This window comes from Ranitomeya imitator, chromosome 8 (assembly GCF_032444005.1).
Source record: "Ranitomeya imitator isolate aRanImi1 chromosome 8, aRanImi1.pri, whole genome shotgun sequence".
NCBI lineage: Eukaryota > Metazoa > Chordata > Amphibia > Anura > Dendrobatidae > Ranitomeya > Ranitomeya imitator.
This window is the reverse complement of record NC_091289.1, coordinates 138,768,012-138,786,028: the sequence shown is the minus strand read 5'-3', so window position 1 is coordinate 138,786,028 and position 18,017 is coordinate 138,768,012. Positions and strand designations below refer to the sequence as shown.

Below are 18,017 nucleotides of genomic sequence, written 5' to 3'. Positions count from 1 at the left end.
ACATTATTCAGTGCCTTTTACTTTCACATTTGCGTAATAGGCGCTTCTGGCATAAGATCTTACAGCTATTTACTAGGTCTAATGCACGACCTGCAGATAAATTGCATCTGTCCTAATAATTAGAATAAAACACTTTAGCTTACATACACCTGGAAAGCAACTGACAGGGCACCACGCTACTGAGAGGTTCACATTAAAGGGAACCTGTCACCCCCAAAATGGAAGGTGAGCTAAGCCCACCGGCATCAGGGGCTTATCTACAGCATTCTGGAATGCTGTAGATAAGCCCCCGATGTATCCTGAAAGATGAGAAAAAGAGGTTAGATTATACTCACCCAGGGGCGTTCTTCATAGGATGATGTCCTCTTCTTTGCCTTCATGCTGCGGCTCCGGCGCAGGCGTACTTTGTCTGCCCTGAATGGGTACCTGCGAAACCTCTTCTTAGGGCAGTCCCACACGTCCAGATAATTCCGGTACCGGAAAGATTGGTAACGGAATTATCCGTGTCCGTGTGCCCGTGCGTTTCTGCGGCACATCAGTGTGGCACACGGGCGGCACACGTGTGCCGCCCGTGTGCCCACTGGGTACCACACGCACCGTGCAGGATACAGCGCTAAAGTTTAGCGCTGTCCCCTGCATCTCGTGCTGAAGCTGCCATTCATATCTTCTCTGCAGCAGCATTTGCTGTAGAGAAGATATGAATATTCCTTTTTTTTTTTGTTTCTCGTGTTTACAATAAAGATCCATGTCCCCACCCACCTCCCACCCCCTGTGCGCCCGCCCGCTGTTCTTAAAATACTCACCTGGCTCCCTCGCTGGCTGGCGCTGCTTCCTGTCCTGGCCGCACCTTCTACTGTATGAGCGGTCTGGATCCATTTTTTAGCAAATTTGCCGGATTGTGCCTGAAACCAAAAACCTGATGTGTGAAAGCAGCCTAAGAATTCAAGCTCCAAGTTAGGCTACTTTCACACATCAGGTTTTTTGCATCAGGCACAATCCGGCGAATGTTGAAAAAATCGGATCCGGAGCAGATTGTGAAAAACTGATGCGACGGATCCTTTTTTTGACGGATCCGGCTGGCATATCTAGATTATTGGATAAAAAAAAATTTGGAGCATGCTCAGTTTAAAACACGGAATCCGGCGCCGGAATCCGTCATTTCCCGGATCCGGCACCTTCCGGCTCCCATAGGCTTCCATACTAGCAAACAGCCAGAAGCGACGGATCCGGCGCTTCCGACTTTTTCGCCAGAGACAAAAAAAGTTGCATGGACGTTTTTTCCAGAAACGGCAGATTTGCCGGATCCGGCTAAAACCGGATGAAACGCAATGTTACCCGGCACAATCCAGCACTAATACAAGTCTATGGGAAAAAAGCTGGATCTGGCGGCAACATTCACCGGATCCAGTTTTTTTAAATTAAGCCGGATTTAGCCTGAGGCCGGAGTCACACATGCGAGAAACACGTTCGTGTCTCGCATGTGAAAACCAAGCTCTGGCGCCGGCACTTGGGAGCGGAGCGTGCGGCTCCATGTGTTGCTATGCGGCCGCAAGCTCCGCTCCGAAGTGCCAGCGCCAGAGCTTGGTTTTCACATGCGAGACACGGACGTGTTTCTCGCATGTGTGACTTCGGCCTGACAGCGAAAACCTGATGTGTGAAAGTAGCCTTAACTGCCAGAAGAGAAAGGGTCCTTAACCCTTTCAGCACCGAATGAAAGTAAATCCACACCAATTCATGGTAAACAACAAACAGATCTGAAAGAGGACCTGCGATCTAATAAATGTTGTAACCTTCTGATCCCAGATACTCCAGAAATCATAACAGGAAGTCACACCATTACTCTCTAGTTGCCCTCCATGTGTAATGTGGGGTCTGTCACTCTCTCCCTGTCCTCCATGTGTAGTGGGGGGTCTGTCACTCACTGCCTGTCCTCCATGTGTAGCGAGGGGTCTGTCACTCCCTACCTGCCCTCCAGGTGTAGTGGGGGGTCTGTCACTCTCTACCTACCCTCCATGTGTAGTGAGGGGTCTGTCCCTCTCTACCTGCCCTCCATGTGTAGTGAGCAGTCTGTCACTCTCTACCTGCCCTCCATGTGTAGTGAGGGGTCTGTCCCTCTCTACCTGCCCTCCATGTGTAGTGCGGGGTCTATCGCTCTCTACCTGCCCTCCATGTGTAGTGAGCAGTCTGTCACTCTCTACCTGCCCTCCATGTGTAGTGAGGGGTCTGTCCCTCTCTACCTGCCCTCCATGTGTAGTGCGGGGTCTAGCGCTCTCTACCTGCCCTCCATGTGTAGTGCGGGGTCTATCGCTCTCTACCTGCCCTCCATGTGTAGTGCGGGGTCTGTCACTCTCTACCTGCCCTCCATGTGTAGTGGGGGGTCTGTCACTCTCTACCTGCCCTCCATGTGTAGTGAGCAGTCTGTCACTCTCTACCTGCCCTCCATGTGTAGTGAGGGGTCTGTCCGTCTCTACCTGCCCTCCATGTGTAGTGAGGGGTCTATCGCTCTCTACCTGCCCTCCATGTGTAGTGCGGGGTCTATCGCTCTCTACCTGCCCTCCATGTGTAGTGGGGGGTCTGTCACTCTCTACCTGCCCTCCATGTGTAGTGAGGGGTCTATCGCTCTCTACCTGCCCTCCATGTGTAGTGGGGGGTCTGTCACTCTCTACCTACCCTCCATGTGTAGTGAGCAGTCTGTCACTCTCTACCTGCCCTCCATGTGTAGTGAGGGGTCTGTCCCTCTCTACCTGCCCTCCATGTGTAGTGCGGGGTCTAGCGCTCTCTACCTGCCCTCCATGTGTAGTGCGGGGTCTATCGCTCTCTACCTGCCCTCCATGTGTAGTGCGGGGTCTGTCACTCTCTACCTGCCCTCCATGTGTAGTGGGGGGTCTGTCACTCTCTACCTGCCCTCCATGTGTAGTGAGCAGTCTGTCACTCTCTACCTGCCCTCCATGTGTAGTGAGGGGTCTGTCCGTCTCTACCTGCCCTCCATGTGTAGTGAGGGGTCTATCGCTCTCTACCTGCCCTCCATGTGTAGTGCGGGGTCTATCGCTCTCTACCTGCCCTCCATGTGTAGTGAGCAGTCTGTCACTCTCTACCTGCCCTCCATGTGTAGTGGGGGGTCTGTCACTCTCTACCTGCCCTCCATGTGTAGTGAGCAGTCTGTCACTCTCTACCTGCCCTCCATGTGTAGTGAGGGGTCTGTCCGTCTCTACCTGCCCTCCATGTGTAGTGAGGGGTCTATCGCTCTCTACCTGCCCTCCATGTGTAGTGCGGGGTCTATCGCTCTCTACCTGCCCTCCATGTGTAGTGAGCAGTCTGTCACTCTCTACCTGCCCTCCATGTGTAGTGAGGGGTCTGTCCCTCTCTACCTGCCCTCCATGTGTAGTGAGGGGTCTATCGCTCTCTACCTGCCCTCCATGTGTAGTGCGGGGTCTATCGCTCTCTACCTGCCCTCCATGTGTAGTGCGGGGTCTGTCACTCTCTACCTGCCCTCCATGTGTAGTGGGGGGTCTGTCACTCGCTGCCTGTCCTCCATGTGTAGCAAGGGGTCTGTCACTCCCTACCTGCCCTCCATGTGTAGTGGGGGGTCTGTCACTCTCTACCTACCCTCCATGTGTAGTGAGCAGTCTGTCACTCTCTACCTGCCCTCCATGTGTAGTGAGGGGTCTGTCCCTCTCTACCTGCCCTCCATGTGTAGTGCGGGGTCTATCGCTCTCTACCTGCCCTCCATGTGTAGTGCGGGGTCTATCGCTCTCTACCTGCCCTCCATGTGTAGTGAGGGGTATGCTGCTCTCTCCCTGCCTTCCATGTGTAGCACTGGGTCTGTCATTGTCTCCCTGCCCTTCATGTGTAGTGCGAGGTCTGTCGCTATCTACCTGTCCTCCATGTGTAGTGTGGGGTCTGTCACTCTCTCCCTGCCCTCCATGTGTGTGTGTGGAGTCTGTCACTCTCCCCTGTCCTCCATGTGTAGTGTGGGGTCTATCACTCTCTCCCTGCCCTTCATGTGTAGTGTGGGGTCTGTTTCTTTCTCCCTGCCGTGTGTAGTGAGCAGTCTGTCACTCTCTACCTGTTCTCCATGTATAGTGAGGGGTCTGTCCCTGTCTACCTGCCCTCCATGTGTAGTGCGGGGTCTATCGCTCTCTACCTGCCCTCCATGTGTAGTGAGGGGTCTGTCGCTCTCTCCCTGCCCTCCATGTGTAGGTCGGGGATCTGCGCTAGCGGGGACGGCGAACGCGGACTCAAAATAAACATTGCTATGCGCTTAACGGATTGCCCTAACGCAATGTGAACCTGTGAACTGCCAGCGCGAAGTGTAAGTAGTAGGGTTGCGTGAGACGGTGTTCATGCGGTATTATGCAACTTTTGCAAAAACAAAACAGACATCGTTTGCTTTGTTTTTATTTTGCAACACCATAAATGTGTGACGTGTGCACAAATAGTGTCATGCTATCCTATAGAAACGCATTAATATCCCACTACACATAAGGCCGGCCTCACACTAGCGAGTTTTACGGACGTAAGAGAGGTGCTCAAAATACGGATTGCATACGGTACAATGCTTCTCTATGCCCCTGCTCCTATCAGCCGTATTTTACTGATCCGTATTATAATGTCTTCTACGGCCGTAGAAAATCGCAGCATGCTGCGTTTGTCACCGTATTGCGCAAAAAATACGCCAATGAAAGTCTATGGGGGCCATAAAAATACGGATTACACACGGACCAGCAGTTTGACGTGCGAGAAATACGCAGCGGTGTTAGCGAGAAAAGCCGGCAATTCAGCGCGGTGTACAGTAAAATCACACTGACAGCTTACAGTATAGGTAGAATAAATGTGTACACATAGAATAGGTATATATATATATATATGTCAGTGAGACACATATATGTATATATATATTTAATACAGCTACACGGGAATGGGAAGAGAGTGGCCAAGTGCCAGAATAGGCGCATCTTCCAGATGTGCCTTTTCTGGGGTGGCTGGGGGCAGGTGTTTTTAGCCAGGGGGGGGGCAATAACCGTGGACCCTCTCCAGGCTATTAATATCTGCCCTCAGTCACTGGCTTTACTACTCTGGCGGAGAAAATTGCGCGGGAGCCCACGCCAATTTTTTCTGCCATTTAACCCTTAAATTTAGTAGCTAGAGCGCCCAAATTTTGCACATACACACTAACATTAGTAGTGTGGAATATGCAAAAAAAATGGGGATCTGACATGGTTTACTGTATGTAAACCAGGTCTCATATCATGTCGGGTTTAGGAAGGAGAAAGCAAAAGCCGGTAATTGAATTACCGGCTTTCTGCTATATCGCGCTGAAGTAAATATATATACGGTATATATATATATATATATGTGTCTCAATGACATATATATATATATATATATATATATATATATATATATATATATATATATAGACAGTATATATGTTTTTATGATTTTTTGAGAACATGGATCCCTTGTATATCCGTATGTCAGTTTTGCAAGCCTGCGAGAAAATCTCGCAGTACGGATGCCATACGGATTACATACGGAGGATGCCATGCGCACAATACGCTGACACACCCTGCCTACGGAGGAGCTACGGACCACTATTTTGGGGACTTTTCTGCGTATTACGGCCGTAAATTATGGACCGTATTTTTATACGCTGAGTGTGACGCCGGACTAAGGCTGCCGTCACACTAGCAGTATTTGGTCAGTATTTTACCTCAGTATTTGTAGCCAAAACCAGGAGTGGATGATAATACAAAAGTTGTGATGAGTTTCTATTATACTTTTCCTCTAATTGTTCCACTCCTGGTTTTGGCTTACAAATACTGATGTAAAATACTGACCAAATACTGCTAGTGTGATGGCAGCCTAATACCTTTTTTTATAAACTACAGGATGATGCACTCTCTTCATTCGCAGTCAGTGCAGGATTCCTCCTCCCCACACTCCTGACCTCCTCACACTCCCACATCAGCCATTGCACAGCAGGCAGCTCGAGCAAAGCAAACAGAGACCACTGGAATCTGGAAATTGGACGTTGTCCTTGTTGTAATAAAGTTGACTGAAGAAAAAAAAAAAATTGAATCAACTTTATTGACCACCAAAAGAGAGACAAGGAGCATTCTGGGAACAGCTGAGGTGACAGGAAGGTGAGAGGTGTTTATATATGGAGATGAGCTCGCGCTGCCGCAGGGTTAACCCCCGCACTGCCGGGGCGGCTATTAGACCTGTGGGACTTACACTGAGGGTCTGACCCCGAGTGCCTTATACCGGGGGTCCTCCCTCCAGGCTTTATATAACCTGAGAATAACAGGAGCAGACATTATACACAGGATACAGAGGAGGGGACACAGAGGGGTACATAGTGAGAGTTCAGAGTGGACTTATGCCACAAAATATGCAATATACTAATGACCCTCGGCTCCAGCTCTGCTGCGAGCGTGATCCGAGTGTCCGTGCTCTGTGCTCCGATCCCTCGCATCAGAGCATCACAGCACACCTGCAGTGGAGATGGAGAAAGTAATTTCTCCGTCTCCTCCATTGCTTGTCTTGGCGTATATTGGGCTGCATTGGGATGACATCTGAGTGCAGTCCGATGCTTCAAGCCACCCGACTTATGTGGGTGCACATGAGCTGATTGTTCTGTCATACTATCAGGATGAGAAAATAATCGCAGATGTGAGCTGCCCCCTATTATAACACTGATGCGAGTGCTATGCCATGTTTTATCGCACAGCGCCCGGTCATGTTATACACCGTGTGAGCGAGGCCTTATACTCCCCTCCATTGTTGTTACTGTCTCTGCCAGCACTCATGTAACAGTGTGCTGTGGACACTGTGGATCCCTGTGGACAATCAGCGCTGCAGGATGTAAGTGAAATGCCGCACTAGTGAACAACCCCTTTAGGCTGGAGTCACACACAATGTATAAAAAAATCTGTCCGATTTTGTCTGCTGAGAATCGCACAAATGTTCTCTGTATGGTGATCCGTATCTCATCTGTGTGCAATGCCAGGATGCTTTTTTTTCTCATCCATGTGTTGAGATTTTCTCACAAACTTGCAAAATGAGCAAATAATGGCTGAGCCTTTCCTGTCACCTGCCCAATGTCTGAGAATTTCTCACAAGTCACACACATGGTCCGTGTGCTGTGCGTTTTTTTCTCACCCCCCATAGACTTGCATTGGCGTTTCTCAGCTGAGATACGTGGACAATTGCAGCATGCTGTGATTTCACTCGCATGCGTAATACGGACGAGAAAAAAAACGCATGATACGAGCTGCCCCATAGATTAACATTGGTCCGAAATCTATGCGATTTTTTTTATCGCATAGCACTCGTCCGCATCACACACTAGTGTGACTCCGGCCTTAGACAGATGAAGAGGGACATTTATTGCGGCACTTACACAGAAATATTGCACCTACTGAAGCCCCTTAATGTTCCCACCCACTAACACACACCTTTCATAGTCCCTATACACTTTGATGCCCCCATAAAAGCTCACACAGCAATTTTTTATTTCTAACCAAATCTGCTTGTGAAAAAATCACAGCACGCAGTAGATTCTTCCATAAATCGGAGGAAACTCACCCACTCAGGTATATGGGTACACCAAAAAAAAAAAATCAGATCCAATACGTATAGCATCTGATTTTTACGGATATTCTGTAACATAAGAAGCCGTAAATGATTAATAGCTGCTTCTGTAATAAAGCAGATCGCATATCGTTGTCAAGTGAGAAAATCGTTTGAGGTCACGCTGATGATTTTTTATACATTGGTGTGAACGTGGATTAATTGCTTGTATTTCTGCAGGTGGTGCTCAGACTCGATACAGAATAAATAGAGATATTTAAAAGGTTGTGTCCATTTCTTCATAAACCCAACTATCCATCCTGTGATCGCCGAACCTCCAGGGCGTTCCCTTCTTGGTGCTGCAGTCCCAATGTCCATGAGTGTATATATATCCCATGTGATATTTGCTCCCTGTACATGTACTGTGAGATTACAGAAGTGCAGCTTTTGTCTATATCAAAGCAAAACAGCCCCCTTTTGTTTCCGGTTTTGTGCTACTTAGATTATCAAGTGTTTTTTTGCTGTGGGTTTTTCCTTTCTTACATCACTTTTCTTCTTTAGTGAAGATGTAAACTTTTCATGACCTTTTATTTTTTCTTTTGTAGGAAAATCTTCCAGTGCCATATTCTTCTGTATCCTGCGGTAATAATAATATGACCAAGACACCATCTGGGAGTACTGAAGGCATCCAACCTGTTAGATTATAGATTATAAGGGTTTCCAGGTATGCAATTTTTGCATATTATATTATCCCCAATTCACACCCAAAACAAAGTCTTCTAGTGCTGGTTAAATGAAGTTACTTTATGAAAAGGGATGTTACCTTGGTTGTAACTAGATCACAATACAAAATCCACTGGATTTAATTCATGTTTAGCGCCTTGCTTTGTGCTATGATGACCTGCTGGCAATGGTCCAGATATCCAGCACACTTTTGTAAAGCCATCTATATTTTCTTCTATAGAGTGAAAGGGAATATGTCACCAGTTTTTGCTGCTCCATCTGAGAGCAGCATAATGTAGGGGCAGACACCCTGATTCCAGTCACTTACTGGGCTGCTTGCTACAGTTTTGATACAATCACTGTTTTCTCTGCTGCAGATCTACCAGTTCTCTGGTATAACCCCGCCCAATCCACTGATTGGCAGCTTTCTGTGTACCCTGTGCATAGGCAGAAAGCTGCAAATCAGTGGTGGACATGGGGTTATACAGAGCTCATTAATATGGAGGACTACCTGGCAGCAGTTTTACTAGTCCTCTAGTGGTAATTTGCTGATAAAACAGTGAGTTTATCAAAACTACAGCAAACAGCCCACTAAGTAACACATTGCTGGGATCAGGGTCTCTGCCTCTATAGCATGCTGCTCTCAGATTAGTTTGTAAAAACTTGGTGACAGATTCCCTTTAAATGTCCATTGATTTTTTTGCAATGCAAGAAAAGGGAGGTAAATGGCCCAATATCACTCTATACTATTTTTTGAATTAGAAATGATCAGAAAGCTAATTGTTGGTCTATTACTTTTTTGAAAGCATGACAACAGCTAGCAGGTTCTTACTGCCGGTCCGCAGTCAGAAAATATGGTCAGAGGTTTCACTGGAAGATTCCCAACAGTATGGCTGCTTAAAGAATCTTGTCAATGAGGCACATACAAGGAATCGCAGCCTGTACATAGGGAGTGTCGCTGTGCCCAACTCCAAGCTGAGCCGTTCTGAGACATGCGTTCTTCCATGGTAAAAATGGAATGGCTGTCATTTTTTGTTTTAAGTTTCAGGGGAATCACTTCTTCTAACAGCAGTAGAGATAACACAGCCGGCATCTCAAGGAGCAAGAAATCCCTACAGCTTCTGTGGTATCAGACTATTTACTCCATAGTTTATTGTATGGTCACAGTATTAAGACCCTTAGGTTCTGTGCACACTGTGATTGAGCCACGCATGCAGTAGCATAAATTAGCCTTCGGGTCCCATTGTGAAAACAATAATAATACTGCATGGTCTAATTTCTTGCCAAAGCCCTCTGTATAGTAAAAAGCAGTCTGCTGCGCTTCCTTAAGCCCCAGGGTTGTGTGTCTTTGTGAAATACTTGTACATGTGTGTCATCCATGTGCCGTCCATGTGACACGTACCAGAATAGAAATGACAGATGTTTAGGTTAATGATGTGCAAAGAGATAGATGTCCATGAGATATATAATTAGTGCCTTGCGTGTCTAGTTTACATGCATTAAGGTAATAAATAAATAAATTAAAAAAAAAAGACCTGAGGTCCCCCCATTTTTTATAACCAGCAAAGGTAAAGCAGACAGCTGTGAGCTGATATTATCAGGCTGATGTACACTGGCCTGATGGAAGCCGAAAGGACACTTTTCCATTTTTATATTCCAGAGGAAAAGCTTACCATAGTGATATTCATTTATTTGCCATGCACATGTTCATTCATACATCTATCTTTCCTGACTCCCTCATACATGAGAGCCCTCGGCCGATCATACATATGTTTCCATAGCGGAAAGAATAGAAAGCCGCTTCCGGACTTGTCTGCAATAAAAGCCAAAGGAATCGGGTGTTGAAAGTCCAGCTGCAAGTTAGTCTTATCTTATATCACTGTCCATTGTGGCCCTTTATGGTGCTATGTACCACAATACTAAGGTACCGTCACACTCAGCGACGCTGCAGCGATATAGACAACGAGCCGATCGCTGCAGCGTCGCTGTTTAGGTCGCTGTAGAGACATCAAACACAGCAACACCAGAACGATGCAGGAGTGATCCAGTGACGTAACGGCGACTCACTTATCGTTCTCGCTGGTTGTTAGCTCCATGTAAAACGTTGCTGGCGTCGTTGCTTTTGATGTCAAACATGACGATACACGCCGACCTGACGACCAAATAAAGTTCTGGACTTCTAGCTCCGACCAGCGATGGCACAGCGGGATCCAGATCGCTGCTGTGTGTCAAACACAACGAGATCGCTATCCAGGACGCTGCAACATCACGGATCGTTGTCGTTCTCGTTGCAAAGTTGCTGAGTGTGACGGTACCTTGAGGCCAGTCTCACACGTCCAGATAATTCCGGTACCGGAAAAATCGGTACCGGAATTATCCGTGTCCGTGTGCTTACGTTGAACATCAGTGTGGCACACGTGCGGCAGCCGTGTGCCGCCCGTGTGCCGACTGAGGACCACACGGACCGTGCAGGAGACAGCGCTAGAGTTAAGCGCTGTCCCCTGAATGCGGTGCTGAAGCCGGTATTCATCCCTTCCCAGCAGCGTTGGCTGAAAAGAAGGAATGAATAATCTTTTTTTTTAATTTATTTTTTGTTTTTAAAATAAAGTTGCCGGTAATCTGCCCCCTCCCACCCCCTGTGCGCCAACCCCCGCTGGCATTAAAATACTTACCCAGCTCCCTCGGCGCTTACATCCTCTCAGCGTCGCTGCTTGTCCTGCATGAGCGGTCACGTGGTGCCGCTTATTACAGTAATAAATATGCGGCTCCACCCCTATGGGCAAATGGCTGAGTGTATGAACAGGCTGACCGCACTTCCATTTTCCCAAATATAATCATTCTGTGTGCATAGATCATCATGTTTCCTCAGGACAATCTGCTGCCGACAACGATTATTTTTAATCAACCTTAACGAGGCCGATAATAAATGAAAAACTCCTTCAGGATTATCGGTCTGTGTAGATGAGCCCCAAGAAAAAGAACTTCCTCTGTGGTAATGAATATCAAGACTGTAATTATGTCAAACACTTGGTTATTTATTTTAATTTTTGTTATCAAAACAGCATCATATAGTGAAAGGGCTAGAAAAAGGCACAAAGTTCTGAAAAAAAGTGCTCCAAGAGAATAAATAACAGTCCAAATCATATCCAGTATGTTGTGTTATATTGCACTTATTATATCTTCATCCGGACATGATGAGATACAGACAGAAAACTATTGGAGATATTCCAGCATAGAAAAGTGAAACTTATGGTTTACTATAGGCAGAATCATTAAGTGCAAAGCACAGATGGACCTTAGGAATATATTTACACATTTTACCCCCTTTTTGTCAGATTGGCCTGCAGAGATGAATCTAGGTAGATGTGAGGGGTATAGCGGTGTATACATACAGCTTAGGAGGGGCTCTGCCGGTTATATTGATAATTGTGGGGCAGTACAGTCCCAGCCGCACAGTCCTGTCTGGGCCTGCCCTACAATACCTGTGAAGCTGATTGTAATCCCTTCATTGTCATAGGCCACAAGTAATTCTGATTTAAAGGGAACCTGTCACTTCATTTTGCCAACTAAACTGGCCTCATTGCTGTATAAGTAATGTGATGTGCATCGCTAACGTGTCTATAAGATAAACACCCCGGTGTATCAGTAAAAAAGCACTTTTAATCTTTTTATCACCTTCAATGTAGATCCATACCTTCCAGTCATGTGGGAGGAGCTGGATATTGGCTCAGTTACGCTCTCATGGTTAATAATGGCGCCCACCGCAGTTTGATTGATGGCCTGGACTCCTTGATGTCCTTAAGCATCGCTCGGAAATCCCGCTCCTGCGCGCTGACAGCCAGGTCCCGTGCATGTGTATTGAGGCTGTCTGTATGTCTCCAGCTTGATAGGGGGAGGATGACTGAACCGATATCCAGCGCCCACCCTTGCAGACACGTCAGGCGTGCACATTACATGACCTCTATGGCAATGGGGGCTATTTAGTAGAGCAAAATGATGTGACTTGTTCCAATTAAACCTCTTAATTTCTCTAGGCCATTAGGTATTGATAAATGTAGAGTAATGCACCTAGGGCAGAGTAATCCTATTGCTGCATTTACATTAAATGGGACCGACCATACTCAGGACTACAGAACAGGAGAAGGACTTGGGTATTTTGGTTACAAGTAAGCTGAGCAGCAGTAAGATTTTAGGGTGTATAAAAAGAGAGATAAAATCCCACGATCCCAACGTATTGCTACCCCTCTATAAATCACTGGTGAGGCCACATCTAGAATATCGGATCCAGTTCTGGGCTCCATGTTTTGAAAAGGACATTCAGAAGTTAGAACCCGTTCAACGACTGGCAACTAGATTATTACTAGGGATGGAAGGACTCTCATGATGATAGGTGGAAAAAGATGGACTTGTTTAGCTTAGAAGAAAAGATGTCTCCGATGAGATCTCATTTGCATGTCTAAATATGTGTGGTCAGTACAAAGCACTGGCACATGACTTATTCCTTCCAAAGACCATACTAAGGACCAGGGGGCACTCATTATGGGTGGAAGAAAGGCGATTCCAGCAGCTAAACAGGAAAGAGTTCTTTACAGTTAGAGCAGTCAGACTGTGGAATGGCGACCACTGGAGGTAGTAACGGCAGACACTATAACAGGTTTTAAGAAAGGGCTGGATGATTTCCTCAGTACACATAACATTTGGGGTTATAGTTAAATTACTGACAAAATATACAATTGGTGGGGAAAGGTTGAACTTGATGGACCTCGGTCTTTTTCCAACCTATGTAACTATGTATGTTAGCACCGACCGCTTCATTAGATCACCAGGGGTTTGGACATTGCCAGTAATAACTGCCTTAGACCACTAGAGATGTTACCATTGACCAGTGCACTGTCCTACAGTAATGTGGAGTTTGCCATGGAGACCACCAGCTGAACATTTCCACCAGTGACCATGAGAGGCTACCTCACTGAGTACAGCTGTAACATGTAATGGCAATTGGAAACCACTTTACTCAAAATTGTGGGACTTTAATAATTTGCTGTGACAATAAAACGTAAAGGGATATTCCCGTCTTCATTAATGGGTCTTGTCGGGTACGGCTTGTATATAGATGTGATTTTTGTAATTTACTGCCTACTGACATTTTCATTCTTTCTTGAGATATTAACACCTTTCTTGGCTTTCATTTACAGTTCATCGCCTTGGCGACCGACCACTGCTGCTAGATAGCAGAATATGTGCAGCGTTGGCTGTCTTTTTCTATCAAGCTTGTAAACCTTGTCTTGAAGCTGGCCAGGATCATTGGCATGCACGGGTACCTCTTAAAATTGGCCAGCTTCAGTGCAGTGCTTACGAGCTAGACAGCTGCGGTGGTCGGTCTCCAAAACAAAAGAAAAGGATTAATATCTCAAGACTGGCTGCAAATTCTAGGAAGCAAAAAAATTGCAAATGTGCTTTGTTTTTCAAGCACCGTCCTACAATATCCATAATCCATATACGAAGATGGGAGTAACCCCTGCAATGGTGAAATTAAGGGGAGGCAGTGGTAGCATTTGTATCTGATCCCTGCCCAGTAAAAGGACATTATTATCATGAATAGCAAGAGATGGGTACATAAAAAACAATATTACTTCACACCATATTATTTTGGTTACCAAACTTTGCTCAAGCCTTTTTGGCACCGTAAAAGGGTAGTCCAGCATTAGGCTACAAGTCTGCAGTCACTCTACGTGCGAGGCAGCGCATGTCTAGACGGCATGTATGGAAATGTATACTTGTGGGCACGCGCCCGACACTCCTGGCACCAGCATCGGGAGATCCTCACCGATTCACAAGTAGTCACATAGAGTGGCTGCAGACTGGCACCCTAAGGCCAGACCACCCCTTTAAATTTGCATATATCACAATGTGCTCTTTTTATTAATGTTATACGTTTTTCTATTATGGTTTGTTCCCAACAGAAACACATTGAACGTTGATTATAAACATGCAAAAAGCTGGTAAAAATGTCTTTTCAATAGTTCTTGCTCCCTTAGATGTCATTGAGCCTGTCTAAGCGAGGTTTCTTTTTACTGCAACCGAATAGAAATAGAAGAAGGAGAGACAGGAAGCTGAGATATACGCTCCAGGCCACAACAAGCTGTACGGTGTCACCTGCAAGAAAAAAGGCAAATCAGTCTCCATCAGCTTATTAATCCGTAACTGTTATTCTCAATCAAAACTAGAACCCACAGGGTCCCACAGCAAAAGCCCCCATGCAGATCATTTTTGCATTGTAAAACTTACAGGAAATCCGCCCAATGTGAACATGCCCTAATGTGGAGACTTCCCAGCCGTCCTCCGGCTTGATCACAGGTCTCGGTTTTTTTGCTTCCTCTTCTTTCACATTCACTATGAGCTGTTTGTATTCCAGATTGTCACCCAGTGTGCTTATGTTCATTGCAGTTGCTTGGTGTTTTCATATGTTATCTTAAAGGGAACCTGACGTCACCAGAGCGGTTATTTACCTGCAGACATAGGGGTAATCTGCAGGTAAATAGCTTTAAAACCCTGTGTAGCCGGTGACTTGAAGTGCAGCTATACAGAGAAAATGGAGTATTAATCAGGGTAGGGTGACACGACCGAGAAAAACTGTACGATCAGACTGATCCGATTTTCTCAGATATGGAGAGAAAAAAAAGTTTCTCCATCTTCTTCATTCTTTCAGTCCGTGAAAATCAGAACGCACTTGGCCCCATAAGGCAAAAGCTGGCCGCCTGTGATCCACTGATTAGTCAGTACATACTATGTCATTCTGGATGATGGATACATTCCTATTGATAAAGCTGGTGTATCATCTCAATATTAGAACTAGTTTTATAAGCCCTGATAGGGCAGGTTTATGCCCCAATGTGGGTGTTAATTGTCTGTTCCTTGCCATAACACACCCACTATACCTCTGATACTCCAATGTTACCTGATTCTTACTCCTTTTTTGCTGGGCCATATTTAATACATACTGTATGTAATGGAATCATGTTTTACATGGTTATTTCTCGGTCAGCTTTCTTGAATAGGGCTAGGTCTCTGTTCTTATTGCTTTTCTGTCACTGATTCCTCTCTGTTGCAATATACAATCTTGGACCACCTATTAATTAAGAAAACTATTATTTCTGATGTACAGTAATGCTAAATATGATTGTTTGGATACCAGACCACTCCTTTACTATTGCTTTGTGCGGGTGTTGTGCAGATTTATGGTTATGTGCTGTGTTGGTTTTATGTCTCAGGACACTTTTGACACTTTCTGTGTGTGTATTGCTTAGCTGTGGAGCTATGACCATGAATCATGCCAAGGACAACATCTGCAAAGAGTTTGTATGTTCTCTCCGTGTTGGCGTGGGTTTCCTCCGGGTTCTCCGGTTTCCTCCCACATTCCAAACACATACTGATAGGGAATTTAGATAGTGAGCCCCATCGGGGACAGCAATGATAATGTGTGCAAAACTGTAAAGCGCTGCGGAATATGTTAGCGCTATATAAAAATAAAGATTATTATTATATGTCACTGTACAGCTGTGTTCACATGAGCAGGTTTTACCTTTCTCCTGGGTCACATACAGGCGTCTGGTGCAGCACTTGTGCTCAGTTACTCGGCCCGGTGGAGACAGTACCATCCAGCAGCCATACTCCCCAGCATCCTCCGGCCTGATCCTTGTCACAGTCAGAGTAGCATCTTTACATAGGAACCATTCCTTGTGCATTGCCGTCCTGTGTAAACAATCTGCACTTAGGTTGGTGAATGTTTTGCCTTTGTCATACACCACAATGGCCTCGGTTCCTTCCGTTATCTTCTTCCAGATTACGGTGAGATTATTCATAAACTTTCCATAGGAGAAGTGACAAGACAGGACTGCAGAATCCCCTACACTGGCTGTGACTATTTGCCTTGAAGAGCAGATTGGGATAGCTGGGGATGAAAAACAGAGAATTTATGTTCTGGACGGGCAAACATTATAGATACAGAAAATATTATGTCTTGTCCCCCCTTTAAATTCCCAAGTGAGGTCAGGTAATAGGAGAACAGTTTCACTTACCTGATCCTGCAGTGGAGGACACTGCTGAAAAAGCATAGACGTAGAAGAGGAACGCCATGACGGACAATGCTATCTGCACATGACTGTCTAGGAGAGATCACTCCAAGTGTTGTGGGCTTAACTGGTCCGTGCAGATTAATAGGAAGCTGCCATGTTTTCACTTTCATTTTCACGTCATAGGCAAGAAATTACAGTTACGAAACAATCAGCATGTGATCAGTCAGAAGGAACATTAACCAGCCTGGTTTATATTACTAAACATCAAAATTATGAGTTATTCCCCGAGCTACAAAGAGCACAGAAAAAGCAAAATAAAGTATCGCTCCACGTAACGGAAAAAGTGGAGAATGTGGTAATTTGTAATGGGCTATTAGCCAGGGGTCACCACACCAATGGAGCGACCTGTGCAGCCGCCCTGGGGCCCGTAAGGTAAGAGACCACTACCATCTTCAAAGCAGGTGACATTGTGCATTATGATGAGCAGTTTGCCTGAAAAGGGCCCAAATATTGTTCCTGCACAGGGGCATCTTCTGTCTGTGCCCACCCCGGCTGTAAGCAGAGCCCTCCATGCTCACTATCAGTGAATGACACAAATTGCAATACTCATAGAATTGGTACAATGACGTACAGTATAAAAGACACATGAAAGACAAGTAGAAAACCAAAGGACCTCCATTTGGAGAATGTGTACTTGGATACCATTTATGATGATTTTATTACATTACTTTGGATGACATTGTATCAAGTAGATCATTGAAGGGACCTCTCTTCCAAACATGTCACTTTTTAAGATCCCAACTATAAGTTATTGGCTATGTTTCCATCCCTCCCTTATCATGTTACCATACAGTGAGGAGGACATTAGCAGTGTTTCTACAGTGCATACACCTCAGTGATGGGACGATGAGCATGGCACCTGCAGTGCAGGAGCTTGTACCACATCTCTTCCTTACAGGCATTACTATGGGGTTGGTTCCCCTTTGCAGTTATAGTAGCTTCCACTTTTCTGGGAAAGTTTTCTACAAGAGGCGTCTCTGGGAAATTTTCTCCCATAGATCCAGAAGAGTATTTGTGAGGTGAGATACAGATGTTGAGGGGGAGAGCCTGGATTGCCGTCTCCGTGTGGGCCAGTCAAGTTCTGGGACACCAGACTCATCCAGCTACGGACCTCGCCTTCAGCACTGGGGCACAGTCATGCTGAACAGAAAAGGGTCTTCACGGAAATGATCCCCCATAGCATTATTCTTCCGTCACCAAACTTTACAGTAATCACAGTACAGCCAGGTGGGTAACAGTCTCCAGTTTGCACCAATATACAAATGTGGTCCTCCTGGGGGGGTTTACAATGGTAGTAAATGCATTCTGTGTGAAATATCTCTGAGAAACAAAGTTTGCAAATGCCATCAATTTTCAGAATAGTTTCTTCTATTACAGGCCGCTAAGGTTGTAGCTCGGCCAGTAGTAGGGTTCTCTGTTGTGAATTCTGTTATCGAACTCCCTCCTGTGGTCATGAATGGTACTTCGGCGAGTTCTGTCCATGGACTCCCTCTGGTGGCTGTGAGTGGAGCTGCTGCTTCTGAGGTTCCTTCCACAGGTGACGTAGTTTATTCTTTGGCTGGCTGCTCTATTTAACTCCACTCA

The 18,017-nt window shown here is 45.9% G+C and overlaps 1 protein-coding gene across 1 annotated transcript in view; it reads left to right on the top strand.

Annotated features, from left to right (window-relative positions):
• Nucleotides 1–6,105: 6,105 nt before the first annotated feature.
• The window catches only part of AGL (amylo-alpha-1,6-glucosidase and 4-alpha-glucanotransferase), an 83,806-nt gene continuing 71,894 nt past the window's right edge, over nucleotides 6,106–18,017 (top strand). The window contains exons 1-2 of the mRNA XM_069737432.1: nucleotides 6,106–6,146; nucleotides 8,181–8,299. The gene's annotated coding sequence lies outside the window, so the exon portion shown is untranslated. The remainder of the gene's footprint in view (nucleotides 6,147–8,180; nucleotides 8,300–18,017) is intronic.